General features: G+C 42.3%; 1 protein-coding gene across 2 annotated transcripts in view; it reads right to left on the bottom strand.

Annotated features, from left to right (window-relative positions):
- The window catches only part of ADK (adenosine kinase), a 259,216-nt gene that overhangs the window by 165,745 nt on the left and 75,660 nt on the right, over positions 1-17,811 (bottom strand). The gene's annotated exons all lie outside the window — the stretch shown is intronic.

The raw sequence follows: 17,811 nt of genomic DNA, 5'->3' as shown, positions 1-17,811 counted from the left end.
TCTTGAGAAGGAGGCACCAACTCAAAGCTTATGCAACAGTTCTATTTGGCCTGAGCACTGCTGGTTGCTGGCTTACAAGCTCCAATTATTACACCTCTGAGCTTTCTACCCCTGGACCATGGGGCACCTGGAACAACGCAGGGACATTGAGACGATCTAACCGGGCTGCTTTTTTCTGAACTCAGTACAAGAACTCTTCACAGTAAATGGTCAATCAAAGCTTACTCCTTTATTTTGTGAGAGTTTTACACAGCATCCACAAGTGCAGGAGCAAACTTGCATTTCCCTAGAAACGGTTTTCCACTTCTTCATGCTTCAGTAAACCTACCCTAACCCTAACAAGATTGTGCTCAAAGTACTTTAAGAAGTAAAAAATCACACAGCCTTCAAAATCATCCCTCCAAAGTTAAGTATCAGTTGTTCCACTAAAAACAAGAGACATATCACTGAGTTTGCCATGTTCTCACGAAGGTCTTTAGAAGGTTATTCCCAAAATTAACAAGTCAGTCTGTTTTGACACAGGACTGACTTGGATGTAACACAAAACCGTGATATAGCACCATGACAACCAGCTAGCCTCACCCTGAGCATCCAGCTTTCAGCACAGCGTTAGGTGCCATCAGCACCTTAACTTTGCAGAGCTGAAACCAGATTAATTTCAGCTCTTCTTACTTAAAATGAAGCTGTTTTTTTTAAACAAACTATATGAAAGTTTGATTTCAGTTATGAGACTATTATGCTTATAGCCATGATACTGCATCTCAATTATTTTTAGTGTGTCATATTTTTCAGTTTATGTAAACCATTTAGATTTTAAAAGCAAACAAAAACAGAATATAAATAATAAGCAATAAGTGGTTTTTTGACACACACAGACAATAAGCAATAATCCAGCATCACACAGTGAATGCGTTCAGCCCCCATCTACAAGGGGCAGCCAGCATTTTATTCATGATTTTAAAGCCTTGATTTTGCAATGATTCTGCTAAAATTAGGAGTGAATCATCAAACTTGTAATGTAAGAAGAAGGGGTCTCCTACATTCATATATTTATTTAATCAATTTATATAGTTGCTCATCTCACAATCACAACTCTTTCCCCCAACAATCCAAGCATTTTGAGCAATGAAACAATGATGGAATAACATCTATTCCCGCCCAGAGTCCCTTTTTGGGGGGAGATGGGCGGTAGCAAAATCTGAATAATGAATAAATAAATAAATAAAAACTCTAAACCAAAGATTAATCATGGATTTTTTGCTGTGTTGAATATCCTGAAAATAGAAAGCTGGTAGTTGCTGTATCTGTACTAGCCTTTCTGGGTTGGGTTTGATAAAAAAACTGCATGGCATAAAAATACCGCTGAACCAGTGGTAACCAATGTCTAGAGACTACATCTACAACATCTAACAGAACTTTACTACAACATCTAACAGAACTTTACTTTTTTGCACAGAATATTTTTAAATGACACATTCAGGTGAGCAATAACACATGACTGGTTTTAATTCTTTTTTCCTTTGTGGGGGTGGGGGGGTGGGATTACCAATCTCTGTAATAGCAGAGGAGAATGTTTTATGCTGCTGTTACCTTGGGAGAGGAAAGTGGGCTATCATGAGAACATTTAAAAAAGCATGAAATAGTTATCAGTAAACAGTGCTTTCTAATTCCCATATCTGCTTGGTAAATAAATATCCTTTTAAACTTCTTTAAACTCAGGAAAAATATACAGAAATCTAAGTAGAGTTAAATATCTAGCACTGACAAATATTTATTTTAGATCCATTATTGTCAAATTTCAATGTTAGAATCTTCCAACTTATTTATCTCAGAAATAAATTTTACACAGCATTCAAGGAACTTTCAGATAATGGCAAAAAAGTGGCTTTTAAAGTTGAGATTTTTCAAAAAACCATGAATAAAGCTTGCTGACTTTACTGAAAAGAAAATAAAGTCTTTAAATCACAATCTTTAAGAGCTAATGTTTTAACCTTACTTTTTTGCCCAACTTACTTTTTTACATCTTGTTCCAATATTGTCTAAATGTAAACATATGTGGAAAATGTTCTTTTGGCATCTATTAAACTGACATTTAAGTCCATTTTTTCAACCTCTAATGTTTGTGGTAAAATATTTCAAAGCTATGAATCTTCGAAAATGCACAGGCAAATTGTCTCTTTCATATATAAACATCTGGTTTTCATAACATGGAATCTGTTTAGAATTAGTGACTTCTGATTTAGTTGCTATTTGTTTAGAAGAAGTGGTTTTGGAAAATACGCACTAGTTTGAGGTAATTCTAGTTTGCAAATAAAAAAATACTTCTATGAGGAGTTGCCATTTTCATTCTATAAAAACATATAGACGTTCAATCTGTAGCATATCCGTGAACCTTGATGCACTCATCTTTTAAATGTGGCTAGTCATACTGATTATTATCAAGAGTGAGGGGAACACTGTTGTTTAATTGTTTAATTTCCACTCGTTTCATCATTTGAGAAATAAGTAATTAATAGCTCTTCAAAACCTCGGGGTCCACAAGCCTTGGTCCCAGATAAAAGCTCACGGGCGTTCCAGTGGAATTCCAATCATATGTCGAATAGCTGGAGTAGAACTTCACATAGCAACAGTCTTTGTTAATGATTTTCCTGGCCTGTCTTTGATGGGGATAAAAGAATATTGGGGGAAAAGAAGAAAAAGAAGCAAGAGGCAATGTCTTCCCACACAGAGGCCAGGGGCATTTTCAGCCTATCTTTTTATCCAGCCAACCTTCATGTATGCTTTGCTATTCCTTTACACACTGATTTTGAATTATCCTGACTGAAACCTGAAATTTGAGAACAGTCTTGGGTACAGTCTGAAGGCTATGCTGGAGGAAGGAGATGAAAATGAATTAATTGTTGTTTGCTTTCCTAAATCTACCTATAAGAAATGCTAGATTAAAAACAACAAGACGACACATTTAAGATGTGTGCTATCAGCGCCCCCATCCCCAGCAGGTTGGATTGGAAACAATTAACAGGCACATAAGAACCCAGCAGCTTCTGAATAGTATTTTTATTGTTACCAAAAACAACTAAGAAGACATTATGAAAGAATTCCAGTGACTGCTATGTTTCAAAAATAAACCCCATACATAGAACCAAGATTTAAATTTCTGCCCACCCCTCTCTTTCAGACAAGAGATGGGTTTCCATCTGTCCCTTGTTTTAATAATGATCAAATCTACTGTCACATTTTTCTCTATGTGAGAACTACCTTTTACATCTGCCAAACATCAAGCGCTTGAATAAAATTTCCAGTGGGATTATCCTTAGGATATTGTCTCTTTATCAAATACATTATCCTCCAGATTGCATTTGATATGTATGTCTGAAATTCAAACACCCACTGCAACAATGCTAAAAAACATGAAGACATAAAGAAAGCAACAGACCTTTTTTCCCCCCAGCTCTTTTGGTTCAGAATGAAAGACTTGGAGAAATGGGCAAAAACATGGATATTCAAAGATATATTTCAAGTCCCTTTCGCTCTTACTCCAAACCCAGAATATGAATTGTTCAGATTTTATATGGAAAGAAAGAGATCTGTTTAGAAGGGAAATGTTATATTCAGGTGGCAGTGGTGAAAAAGGAAACTGGGTACGAATATTGGGAGGGACCAATTGACAGAACTACCACCACCAGTCTGCAAGAACTGCTTTTTCAGAGCTCGCCTTGGAGTGAGTTTTCAAGCCAGCAAACTGTCCGGCAACATTATTTATTACATTTATTATGGCCATCCATTGCAAAAGACTGGGTGGCTTACAACATCCAAATATACAACTAAAACAGTTAAAAACATGACAGCAAAGCATGACAGCCTGGACAAAAACCCACCACACAATCAAAAAAGACAACAAGGGCTCCACAAACACCCTAACCCCAGGTGGGGGAACACGGCTAGGTCTTAAGTGCCTTCCTGAAGCCCAGGAGTGGGATCTGTATGTATCTCGGGGGGAGGTGCCGTTCCAGAGGGTGGGGGCAACATCAGGGAAGGCACGCTTTCTCGGTCCCACAAGATGACAACATTTAATTGAGGGAACTAGAGTGCACCTGCTCTGTCCAAATATAGCAGGCAGGAGGAAATGATTGGAGGTGAGCAGTCCTACTGATAAACAGGCCTCGTGCCATGGAGGTCTTTATAGGTGATGGCCAGCACCTTGAACTGCACCTGGAAGCCAACTGGCAACCCGAGCAGCTTCCGTAGCAGCAGCCACACACAGGCATAGTGGGAGGTGCCTGCTGCTGCTCGCACCGCTGCATCTGGAACCAGCTGTAGCTTCCAGATGGTCTTCAAGGGCAGCCCCATGGATCTCCATGCATTGCAACAGTCCAGTGGTGAGTGACCCTATGAAGTGCCTTCCAGTCAAGGAAAGGGTGAACTGGTATGTAAGATGAACTTGTGCAAAAGCCCTTCAGGCTCTGGTTACCGAGCAGTAGCTATGAGTCCAGGGGGAGCCCCACGTTGCACACCAGTCTCAAATGGGGAAGCGCAACCCCATCCGAGACCAATGGTGAAAACATGCCCAACCCAGAGGGGCCACGCACCCCCAGCCACTATTGTCGGGAGCGAGCCAAAGCCAACAACCCCCAGACCCTGGGTTAGTACATTGATAGCCTCACCTGGGCAGCCCTGGGCTTGAGATATAGAGCCTGGTATCATCAGCATAGTGATGATACTGAACCCTGAACCAATGGCTGACCTCATTCAACTGTTTCCTGTATATGTTCCATCGAGCGCTGATGGAAATACCGAACCTCAGTAATGAAGGCAGCAGAGGTCATTGTCCTAGCTACTAGAGAACATAAACGGCAATTGTCCATCCCGCTTAGATCACCATCATGTGAAAGAATATTGGACTGAATATCTGAGTCAACACAGCTTGTTTTTAAGACTATGGTGAAGGGACCTGCCATACTCCATTGTTAAAGAGGCATTCAATGGCCCCAGCCCTGTTAGCCTTCAGAAAAGCTTTGACGATATGGCTGTCCCTCAGGCACTGGGGGCAGGAACGTTAGGTGTATGTCGGTATTCCCGAACTGTGTGTTTTGCACTTGTTGCTGGTGCTTTTTTTTTTTGGTTGGGATATTGTGATTGCTCTTATTGTTGTACACCCCTCAGTTGCATTTCTGTGAGTTGAACAGCTGTATAAATCCTTAAACAAACTATTTAAGGAATTCAGACATTCTAGTTCTCTCTCTCTCTCACACACACACACATAAATAAAAGGGGGTCAAGAACATGAAGAGCTGGACAGCACCTGGCCCAGACATGATCCACACCTTCTGGCTAAAGAAACTGACAGCAGAGTATGAATGCCTAGCAGCACAGATGAACCAGCTGCTAGCAGCAGGCTCCCACCCAGACTGGCTAACACAAGGTAGGACAGTGCTGATCATGAAAGATCCCAGCAAGGGAACACCACCATCCAACTACCGGCCAATAACCTGCCTCCCCACAACATAGCAAGTCCTATCAGGCATCATAGCCACCAAGCTGCAGGACCACATAAGCCAGTACATGAACATAGCTCAGAAGGGCATTGGGAACAACACCAGAGGCTCCAAACACCAGTTGCTCATGAATACAGCAGTTGCTCAAGACTCAAGGTCTAGACAGACCAATCTGAGCACAGCCTGGACATACATGGATCTGTGAATGCCTGGCACTATACAAAGTCAACAGGACACTCAGGACCTTCCTCAAGAACTCAATGGGACTGTGGAAGACAATACTGGAAGTGAACTCAAGGCAGTTTCCACAAGTGGCCATCAAGTGCGACATATACCAAGGTCCCCACAGCTGTTCTGCATGGGTTTGAACCCCCTCAGATTATCACAAGAACTGGATACAGATACAAGTTCAAGTGGAACTACCATCAGCCACCTCCTCTACATGGATGACATCAAGCTGTATGCTAAGAGTAAATGAGACATCGACTCACTGATCCATCTGACACGGATCTACAGTGAGGACATTGGGATGTCATTTGGACTGGAGAAGTGTGGCCGAATGGTAGTAAAGAGAGGGAAGGTAGTTAAGACTGATGGGGTGGAACTACCAGCAGGCCACGTAGCAGACATACAGACCAGCTACAAGTACCTTGGTATCCCACAGTCACATGAGGAGGCAAGGAAGACAGCAACATCCAAGTACCACCAAAGGGTAAGATAGGTCCTGAAGAGCCAGCTCAATGGGAAGAACAAGATCCATGCCACCAACATGTATGCCCTGCCAGTCATCAGATATCTTGCCAGTATAGTGAGCTGGCCAAAGGACGACATGGAGGCTGCTGATGTGAAGACCAGGAAGCTCCTCACAATGTATGGAGGCTTCCACCCCAACACCCAGAGAGTGTACACCAAGTGGAAAGAGGGAGGACAGGGTCTGGTGAGTGTCAAAGCCACTGTCCTGAATGAGACCCAGAGCATCCAGGAGTACATCAGTAAGATGGCACCTAAAGATGAGCTGTTGAGAGAATGCCTAAGGCAGAAGCAGACATGGGAGGATGATCAAGCAGAGGAAGTGCCATGGCAGACAAGACCCTGCATGGGATGTTCCATCAACGGATAGCTGAGGTGGCTGACCTTGGGAAATCCTACCAGTGGCTGGAAAGGGCTGGACTAAAAGACAGCACTGAGGCACTGATCATAGCAGCACAAGAACAGGCACTAAGCACCAGATCCATAGAATCAGGGGTCTACCACACTAGACAGGACCCAAGGTGCAAACTGTGCAGAGAGGCCTCAGAGACAGTCCAATACATAATGGCAGTGTGTAAGATGCAGGCAGGAACAGCATACACTGAACAGCACAACCAAGTAGCTGGCATTGTGTACAGGAACATGTACATGGTGTATGGGCTAGACCCTCCCAAGTCCAGATGGGAGATTCAACAGAACGTTGTGGAGAATGACAGGGCTAAGATCCTGTGAGACTTCCAGATCCAGACAGACAGGCAGGTACCGGCCAATCAACCAGACACTGTGGTAGTAGACAAGGACCAGAAAACAGCAGTGGTGATAGATGCAGTGGTGCCAAGTGAAAGCAACATCAGGAAGAAAGAGTATGAGAAGCTGGAGAAGTACCAGGGCCTGAAGGAGGAATTAGAGAAGATGTGGAAAGTGAAGGCCAAAGTGGTCCCAGTGGTGGTAGGGGCACTTGGGGCTGTGACTCCCAAGCTGGGAGAGTGGCTCCAACAGATCCCAGGACCAACATCAGAGCTCTCTGTCCAGAAGAGTGCAGTGCTAGGAACAGCCGAGATCCTGCGCAGAACCCTCAAACTCCCAGGCCTCTGGGAGAGGACCCGAGGTTGAGGAAGACACATACCACTCATATGGGTGAGAAGGGAATTTTTTTATATATGCCTTATGCTTTGCTTGAGGTTACTTAGAGACTCAGGTGTGGGACTTCCACTTACAATGGAAGCAATTGCAAGAACAGAACTAGAGAGTATCTCTGCATCGTTATCAGAACAGGCATTTTATTTCTTTGTTCACTGTTTTGAGATCTCTCTCTGGAAACTTATACCTGTTCTTCAGGCCAGGCACGTGTCTTTTTCTAGGACAAACCTGCTGTTGATACATTTGAGGTCTCTAAAATTGGCTTTAGGGTTAACTTTATACCTTTGCAGTTTTTATTTATTCATCTATTCAGCCACCTATTTTATGCTACTAGGACTGGAAGTGAACCACCTGACTGCCTTTTTTAAAACTGCTGCATCCAACAGTAGAGACTTTACTGCTTTTATAAGGCTCAATTGCCAATCTTTATTGCTTTTTTTGCTATCTGGCATAAAGCACCATGCAAGTTTTTATGAGGATCCTAATGGTCAACAAAGGATCCTGGTCAACTAAGATCCCATGATCAGAATACGGTACCTGAGATTTCTATCTAACTGTGATAACTGGAGTCATAATTGGAGGTTGTGATTTATTTAAGGCAGAGATGATAGGATACAGTGATAGGCAGAGATGGTAGGACAAAGGTAAGACCTCATTCTAAGCTTTCCATGAAATGTCAGCTCAAATCTGTTGTTCCAAAGCCATACGTAAAAAGCTAACTCTGGATGGAATTTTGGGAGAGGCCTATCAACCACTGTTCTCATTCTCTGGGATAGCAAAGCCTGCACAATCAGACGCTGGCATCAGACTGAGACTAGATCTAAAGAAACTACACAGTAGGGCATTTGGAAAGGGTGTTTTCTTTAAAAAAAAAAAGGAAACCTAGCTACAATGCAACTATTTTCACAAGGTATACCAGTCAAAGGTTGCAATAATTACCATTGCAGGAAGAAGGCTTCCATGAGAATAAGGCGACCATTATCTCATTTCTGAAGATCTGATTTGAGAGACAGCCTTTCAGAATGCTATCCAACTGGTAAAACCTTATAAGTTTTGGAACATTAGCTTCTGCTTCCTTCAGATGCTCCCCAAGGATCCCCAATTCCTCTCTTTCTAATATATTTCTATATGACCCCAAGGGAAAGAGAAGTAACAAGAGTGCAGTATCTTGCTTCCTCTTGACTGAGTTCTTCTCTTCAGCTTTCTAGCTCCTTCCCATTCCTCCTTGTTATGCTACTAACTGAAGCAATACCGCATGCCAACTTTGAATCACTATTATCTCTCATCTCTTACTTAGCCGTATCTCTCTCCCCATCATTTCAGGACACTTCTACCAGTCTGACAGCAGCATACCAAGGAAGTCCTCCTTAACAAAGATTCCCTGCAATCACTGATATTCCAGTAAGGCTTGTTGCCCAAATTCATGAGAATACCCAAACCTTGAACATTTGTGCAACTGCTGCTTTCCAGACCACACACTGTCTTAAAATTCAGTTGCATTAAAATACTCAGCAGCTTCTGTTCCTTTATAACTATTTAAAATTGAACTTGGACAGTTTCTAACTCATTTTTGCTGATTTAAAATATTAAATACAATATTAAAAATGATTCTAAAACCAGCCAGATCCAAACATGCAAATGCAAGTGGCTCTAATATTTTTATTCTTTAGTTTAAGTTTTATGTGAACATTTAAAAATTTCTGAGAATCTTGCCACAAATGCCTGAATAAAACAGACTTTCCCTCACTGTAGCATGTTTTACTCAAAGATGCAAACCATAAAATCTTGGAAATAACACAGACTGATATTGAAGGCTTCACACATAGACGCTTCAGCGGTTACCAACCCTTCTATGATGGGGATAGCCTAGAACATATAATGATAATCTCAATATTGGATTAATATAATTATCTATCAGGCTGCCCTTGATAAGTTTGTTCAGAATTTGGGGGCTATGATTATCCTGCAGTTTGTTAACATCAATTGTGAAATAATTATATAATCTCTTTACACAAAATCCAAGTTGTTGGGAATTACCGTTAAAGAAAGGCAGTGTGTTGTAGAAGTTAGGGCACAGTGTCTGGACTCTGAGCCCATCCATATTACTCTGCCTAGAGTAGCTCTTAAAGTTACTATGTGAATAGTAAAAATGAATGAAGTATGAATAAAACTGGAGGATAAATTGTCTATCCTGCCTTGAGCTTCTGGAGGAAAACCAGAATCTATCTATCTATCTATCTATCTATCTATCTATCTATCTATCTATCTATCTATCTATCTACCTACCTACCTACCTACCTACCTACCTACCTACCAACCAACCAACCAACCAACCAACCAACCAACTAACCAAATACAGCTATAAACTACACTGGGCTCCAAATACTTGAAGAAATGCCTTATTCCATACTCTCTTCAGGAAGTATGTTCCATGTTCAGGATTCCTGAAAGAAATAAGCTGTAATTTACCAAAGAGAGAACCTTGGGGCTGTGGCACCTCCATCCGAAATGCAGGAAAGATGAGACTGACATCTATTTTTTGTTCGTTTTCATGTTAAATCTGTTTTTTAAATCTTAACTTCTGACATTAAATGTAAATTAATTTCAAACTAAATTGATTTGGACTTCGTTGTTTGCCTCCTGGCCGTACGCTAGGTGTTCCTGTGTGGTTTTATTAATAAGAAATGGTTTTTATAAGTGCATGCATACCATCAAGTAGCCTTCATGATAATACATGGCTTAATTCGTCTTAATTATGTGTGTGCAAAATAGATGTGATTTGCCTGGCACTTTACTTCCAGTGTTGGAGTTGATACAATTATTGAAAAGAAAAATTCCACACACACATCCAGAACCCTTTGAAGCTGCCATGCGACCACTTTCTCAACCATCTTCCCTAAAAGGGGAGGTTGGAGACTGGACAAAAACTATCCAGATTGGATGGGTCGAGCGATGGCCCCTTCAGGAGGGGGTGCACCACTGCCTCCTTAAGAGCCAGCGGGACCACCCCCTCCCTCAAAGAGGAATTAACCACTGCCGAGACCCAATCACGTGTCCTCTCCTGGGCAGCCTTGACCAGCCAGGAGGGGCATGGAACTAACACAGATGTGGCCGAACTAACAGCTACTAGAGCCCTGTCCACTTCCTCAGGTTCAACAGACTTGAACTCCTCCCAGATAACCATGCAAGACTCAGCCCCCGTGGCCCCTACTGGCCTTGCGTTAAGGCTGCAATTCAACGCAGAGCAGATGCGACTGACTTTACCCACCAGATGCTCAGCATATTCCTCACAGTGACCCTATAGGTGAAACCTTAATATTACTCCTGCCAAGGAGGGACCGGGTCACCTGAAACGGCCGTTGGGCGACAGTCTGCGGATATAAGAGCGGAGAAATAACCACGTTTCACCGCCCTTACCGCCATGAGGTAGGCTCTAATAGCAGCTCTAGCTCATGTTTGGTCGTCTTCACTCCCCATCTTCTGACAGCAGTGCTCCAGGCGTCTCTCACCCCTCTTAAGCCCCCTCAGTTCCTCCGTAAACCACGGGGAGCCACGGGAGCCATGGGCACGGAGAGGCCACTCAGGCATAATCCGATCCAAAGCCATGCCCACTCTCTCATTCCACGTGGCCACCAAGGTTCTGGTTGGACCATGCAGCAGACTCCTTGGAACAACCCTGAGCTCCCTCTGAAACCCAGCTGGGTCTCTCAGCTGCCTTGGGCGGCCAATCTAATAGGCCCCGCCTCCCTGCAGGGGGGGTGGCGCCAGAGAACAGGAGGGTCACCAGGCAGTGATCTGACCATGACAGGGGAGAAACCAATACCTCCCCCAATTCCAGAACACTGTTCCGACAGAAAAACCAGGTCAGGCAAATGACCACCATTATGCATCGGGCCCTGGTTTACTTGGGACAGGCCCATGGCTGTCATGGTGGCCATGAACTCCCGAGCTACAATACCTTCAACCTCGCCCCCAAGGAAGGCAGGTTGAAATCCCCCAAGACCATAAGACTGGGGAACTCCACTGCCAACCCAGCTACAGAGTCAAGGAGCTCAAGCAGGGAGTTTGCCATGCAGCAGGGAGGCTAGTCCAGTAGCAACAGTCCCTACCTGTGTTTCTGGGTGCAATTCAAGGTGCTGGTTGTCACCTTTAAAGCCCTTCATGGCTTGGGACTGGGTTACCTTAGGGACCGTCTTTTCCCAGTTGTTTCTACCTGTCCAATCCGGTCCAGCAGGATGGGCATGCTCCAACAAGGAATTTTGGCTGGCAGGGACCAGGAGATGTGCCTTTTCTGCCACGCCTGCCCTCTGGAAATTCCTCCCTCCTGAGATTAGGATGGCCCCGACCCTTTTGGCTTTTTGAAAAGCCTTGAAGACCTGGCTTTGTGCCCGGGCCAGGGGCCCCGTGTGCGTGAAGGGCTACGTTTCATGGTTGTGCTGACACTGATGGTTTTTAAGATCTCCTGGCTGTATTTATATTTAATTTTCTGTATTAATTGTTTGTTTTTATTACTGTTAGGCACCCAGAGTCACTAGTCTGAGATGGGCAGCTATATAAATTGAATGAATGAATGAATGAATGAATGAATGAATGAATGAATGAATGAATGAATGAATGAATGAATTCTTGCATTTGGGTAAATGGCTGAGAGAAGGAAGATAGATGCTTTGGAACTGTGGTGTTGGAGGAAAATTCTGAGAGTGCCTTGGACTGCAAGAAGATCAAACCAGTCCATACTCCAGGAAATAAAGCCAGACTGCTCACTTGAGGGAATGATATTCAAGGCCAAACTGAAATACTTTGGCCACATAATGAGAAGACAGGACACCCTGGAGAAGATGCTGATGCTAGGGAGAGTGGAAGGCAAAAGGAAGAGGGGCGACCAAGGGCAAGATGGATGGATGACATTCTAGAGGTGACAGACCCGTCCCTGGGGGAGCTGGGGGTGTTGACGACCGAAGCTCTGGCGTGGGCTGGTCCATGAAGTCACGAAGAGTCGGAAGCGACTGAACAAATAAACAACAATCCTTATAAATCTCTTAACAGTGCCTTGCCAGGACAACCAGCCAGCTTGACTCAAAGTCACCAGAGTTGGCTATGTGGCCACTTGTCACCTCCTGAGGCAAAGGATGCTTTCAAAGGTCCTCCTTTCCACCATGACTGGATGCTTGGCTCTACCTAGACCAACCCTCTCCATGATGTCAAAAAGTTGTACATCAAATACAAACCCTATCTATGCATGGATAGAGTGAATACTTGACTTCAATGTCCTTTCATTGTTGAAGCCTTGATTATATTACAGAAATTACAATTCTATTCCCTCTTCTTAGTTTTGCAAGTTTTAATCAACCAATCAGCAGACAAACTTAGGCAGCTACTGCTTTCATTCACAGAGCCTTTCATTCTACTGTCTGAGTAGTAGAGGCTTGGATCTTCTAAGCAATTCTTTCCCATGCCCTTGGAGTCCTCCATTCTGTATACAGTACATGAAACTGAGCTTGGATCTTACCATCCTACGATGCACCACCCAACTCAGGACAAGAATAAAGAATATGCAAGGAGCAAGTCTGCTCATTCACAGGCTTGCCATGTGTTCAAAAGCAACCTCCAGCTGGTTTGCTTAAACCCTGGACAGCACCTCCATCTGCTGCCACGATTGCAGTAATGCAACCCCTTTACTACACAGTGAATCCAAATTAATAGCTCCTTCATTCAACTTGGCACCTTTAAGTTGTGCTCCTGTCCCGTCCTCCCTTACTTCTTATACTCCTGAATTAAGTAATACTAACTGTAGAAGCTGTGGTCAGAATACTTGTATTATCAAGCTTCTGTCAGGTTTAACTTCCGCATAAGAAGTGTGCAGCTATACGAAGAGTCTTTAAGAAGTTTTGTATTAGTTTTCTACCGGAACGAGATACTATTTAAAATGTTGCATAATTTTCTCACTGCCTAGCCAGTATTTCTGTACACATAAGCATGCGCACACGGGCACACGCAAATTCATCAAAGGAGTTGTGTGCACTTTCCTCACGAAAGCACTGAAGGCATTTAAGGGTCTCACTGGCTATTCCAAGGTATAATCACATTTGATGAACTGTACAATTGATACAATTACAGAATTAAATATTTTATTTATTATTAATTTATTTATTAATCAAATTTATTGCCATCTCCCAAAAGGGACTCTGGGCGGTTTACAATAAAAAATATTACAAGAACAACAGCTACTTCAAGGTATGCTTTCATATGTTTCAGTTCATACTGCTAATTTCCAAATAATTAATAAGGACCGCTTGTACTTTTTAGGTGAAGAATGAGACTTATTACTTTGGCACATTGTGAATGCTGAATTATATAATCTCAACAGCATTACAATCAATTCACTTTCATTTTCCTTATTTGAATACTCCCAGCTAGTTAATGTACTAAATCTGTTATCCTAAGCCTGAACTTGATTAATGATATACTGTAGCTAAGTGGAATTAAATTAGTGTATAACTGATTAGTACATAATTGGAACAGTGTTGCAAATTCGCCAACTTTAATTAGGATAGCTTATCACAGATAAATGTTAGAATATACAACAACTTAAGAAAAAAAACAATGGATCAAAAGCTTAAGTTTAGATAAGTTAACCAGGGCTACAGATAAAAATAATGGCTACACTTCTGCCTTGCCCAATTCTTCTGGTTAAATATATCACTTGAGACCAAGGCATTGATCTCAAAGTACATTACAAAGTATATTCTACGTAATCAACATTGTTTATACTAAATGAACAACCTAATAGACAGAAGTGCATTTGCTTGAATACCAAATTTGCTTAATCTCAAGTCAGACAGCAGGACACTCTAACGGACAATGTACATATTAGAAACAATGTCTTTCATAAAGCTAAGATATGACTGCAGTAAGTTTCTTGCCAAAAACGTAATTTAATTGCTGTAGTCTAATGGCAGCATTAATTGTGGTAGTAATGAAGGCACCTGCGCAACCCAATAAACCTATGAGCAATACTGCTAGATCTGCAAACTAGTCACAACCAGCACAAGGTTAACCTGATACTGAAAGAGGAGGGCTAAGTCAGAACATCTAAGCTACTAGGAAGGAGCAGAGGGCAAGTACAAGTAGCCCTGGTGCTCAGGATGTGGATTGATTACAGCCAAAAGGACATCCAGCTGCTGTTGAGGCCAGAGGTAAAAGTGCTGCAAAGATAGGTGTACCATTGATATGTGGAATGTCAGAACCATGAGTCAAGGCAAATTTGATGTTATCAGACAAGAAATATCAAGATTGAACATTGACATTGTGAGAATCAGCAATCGAAACTAACTAGAATGAGTCACTGCATCAGAGGAGCACCACATTTTTCTACTGTGGGCAAGAATATAATAGAAAATATGGAATAGGCACTGTTCTTAACAATCAGGTGTCAAAGGCAGTGCTCGGATACAACCCCCACCCCCCAAATAACAGAATTTTCTCAGTTGGAATCCAAGGTGATCCAAGTCTATTTTCCAATCACAGATGCAGAGGAAGTTGGATAGTTGTATGGTGATTCAGAACACCTTGTTGACACAAGATCCAAAGAAGACATCATAGTAATTACAAGAAACTTGTAACGTTGGAAGTAAAATAGTAATAATTGAATAAAGGCGGGATAAAAATTGAATGAATGAATGAATGAATGAATGAATGAATGAATGAATGAATGAAAAATCTGGTCATTGGGTACAAAATGAAACAGGTGACTAATAAACGTCTAGCAAGAAAATTCAATGTTTTGAGCAAATACCTTCTTCTAACAATCTAAAAGATGACTCTACACACGGACATCATCAGATGGACAGACCAAATATCAAACTGACTTTATATTCTAAATATAAATTTATAAATATAAATTTTGGCCTAAAATTCTTAATTAAAGATGAAACAAACAAAAATGTCCTGATATGCAAACCTCAAAAGAGGAGTGTCTGCCGATGTGCTGTAAATATCTCAAGAAAGGCAGAAAGTGAAAGGCAACAGGAGAGAGGAAAAATTATCCAACTAAAGGTTGAGTTTCAGGGATGAGCAAAAAGAAACAAGGATTACATCTAAATAAGCAAGGCAAAGAAATATACATTTATTTAAGAGAATTACAGAAATCCAGTGAGGCCTTTATGCAAAGAAAGCCTCATATTCAAATTCCTGGGTCTTAATACATGTGTGCATTTCCTTCACATAAAATGCCACTACTTTTTTCCTTTTGAGTGGCCTTTTGAACAAATCGTACTCCTTGGTCCTTGCATTCCACAAGTTTTATCCTATCAGGTTTCAGTTATGTTTACTGAATCATACTGTATTTGCCTTCCTGTATTAGGTTTTCTGGTTCTTCCTCTTATTTCCCCATACTCTGCATTTATAATAGATACTCTAGAGCCTTTGGATCATATAACTTGATTTATTTATTCCTGTAATTTATTTTATTTTTTAAATTTTATTTATTTTCTATCCTGCCTTTATTATTTTTATAAATAACTCAAGGTGGTGAACATACCTAATACTCCTACCTCCTCCTCTTTTCCCCACGACAACCACCCTGTGAGGTGGGTTGGGCTGAGAGAGGGGGACTGGCCCAAGGTCACCCAGCTGGCTTTCATGCCTAAGGCAGGACTAGAACTCTCAGTCTCCTGATGTCACACTATTTTCTGTGCTGTCTTTTCCTTCCCCCACAGTATTTAGTTTATTTATTATTAGCTTTGCAAGGTGCCTTCTAAACACAATCTTCCCCATTCTTGTGAAATGCAGCTCTTCTCTTGCCAGGAGTCACTCATCTCAGAAACATGTTCCACTGATGAAGAGTCTAATCCCTTCCCATTGGCACCATCTGTGTAGCCAGCTGTTCTCTTCCAGTATTCTCTCTCTCCTGGGTCACATCCTTCAACAGGAAGGACTGGTGAAAATGCCATCTGGGCCTCCAGTTCCTCCACCTCTTGCCCAGCACTTCAAGGTCCCCTGCAGTGTTTTCAAGGCTGTGTCTGGCTGTTTCATTTGTTCCTTCTTTGGCGAGAAGAAAAGGATTGTCAGTGGGAGTAAAACAAATTTGGAATATTACACCACATCCTGATGTAACACACTTCCCTTGACAGATTGCTCCTTCACCTGCTCTCAGTTGGGAGTCTCTGATCACCACCACCCATCCCGTCTACCTCTTTTGGAGAAAAGCAGGAATACTTCCTTAGTGCCTAAAGGATCTTTTTCCTCACTCCCTGAGGCTTCTGTAGCTGCTTTTTATCCAGGGATCCAGAAATGGACAGTCATGGAACCTACTCTGAAACTCCAAAGAATAAGGACTCTTCTTGGCAGACTTGGGCGTTTGTGCAACATTTTTCCATCTCTCCATCCCCTCCACCAAGCTTTCCTCTGTCTCCTGGGAGGCTTCTGGGTAACACTCTTCCTCCCACGTGTTTCCTGTAACTGATCCCAAAATTTCTCCTCTCACTTGGTAAGCTGGAGGGGGCAGGAAGTGTGTGAGTTTTCCTTCTAGTGTCTTCACCTTCTCTTCCAGGGTTACCATCTGTGCTAGTCATGAGAACATTGTCCCACATTCCTCTTCCTCAGGTGAGTAGGAAAGAGAGTCAGACCAAAAAAAAAAAAATCCTGCCCTTTGAACTCCCTGCCAAATTCTTGTTTGCTTTCCCAGTTTCCTTGGTGAGTGAACTCGTTCTCTGAAAGATGACTTCTTTATGTTCTCTCAAAGATGACTTCTTTATTTGTCCCCGGAAATTGCCTCAACCAAGTCAGCCGGAAGGGCTATTCCAATCAGTTGCAAAGAAGCAATTTGTTAGCCGTTTCTCCCCACGTTGACTCTTTCTTTCTCTTCTGCTTCCTCTCCCCTCTGCTAAACTGGAAGATTTCTTTTAATGAATCATTCACCTGTTCATTAGAACTGCAATATATAGTCAAGTATGATTGAAAAGACCGTTATTTATCAAATTGGAACCATTATTTAACTCTTTGAATCAGAGTGGTATAGTGATTAAGATGTAAGACTGGAACTGGGAAGACTCGGGTTGTAGCCATGCAAGGTCCCTGGGGAACTTCCCTCTCCCCCTGCTCAACCAACCTCATAGAGATGTTGCTGTGAGAAAACAAATGGGAGGAGAACGTAAGCAGTGTTCTATTGGATCGGACCCCTGGCCCACATAGTCCAGCAGTCTGTTCTTCCAGTGACCAACCAACTCCACAAGGAAGCCCAGTAGTCTCACAGCAGATGGCCTTCAGAAGCGGTTACACTGTCATCAAGGCTAATAGTCACTGATCCCCACGGCTAGCATGCACTGGTCCAACCCTTTTTAAAAGATAATACCACATCTTGTGGTAGCAAACTCTAATATTCCATCCCAAAGGAGGGAGCATTACGTGCTATGAACAAAAGGCTTGG

This window comes from Candoia aspera, chromosome 6 (assembly GCF_035149785.1).
Source record: "Candoia aspera isolate rCanAsp1 chromosome 6, rCanAsp1.hap2, whole genome shotgun sequence".
In the NCBI taxonomy this organism is placed as follows: Eukaryota; Metazoa; Chordata; class Lepidosauria; order Squamata; family Boidae; genus Candoia; species Candoia aspera.
This window is presented reverse-complemented; position numbering and strand designations above follow the sequence as displayed.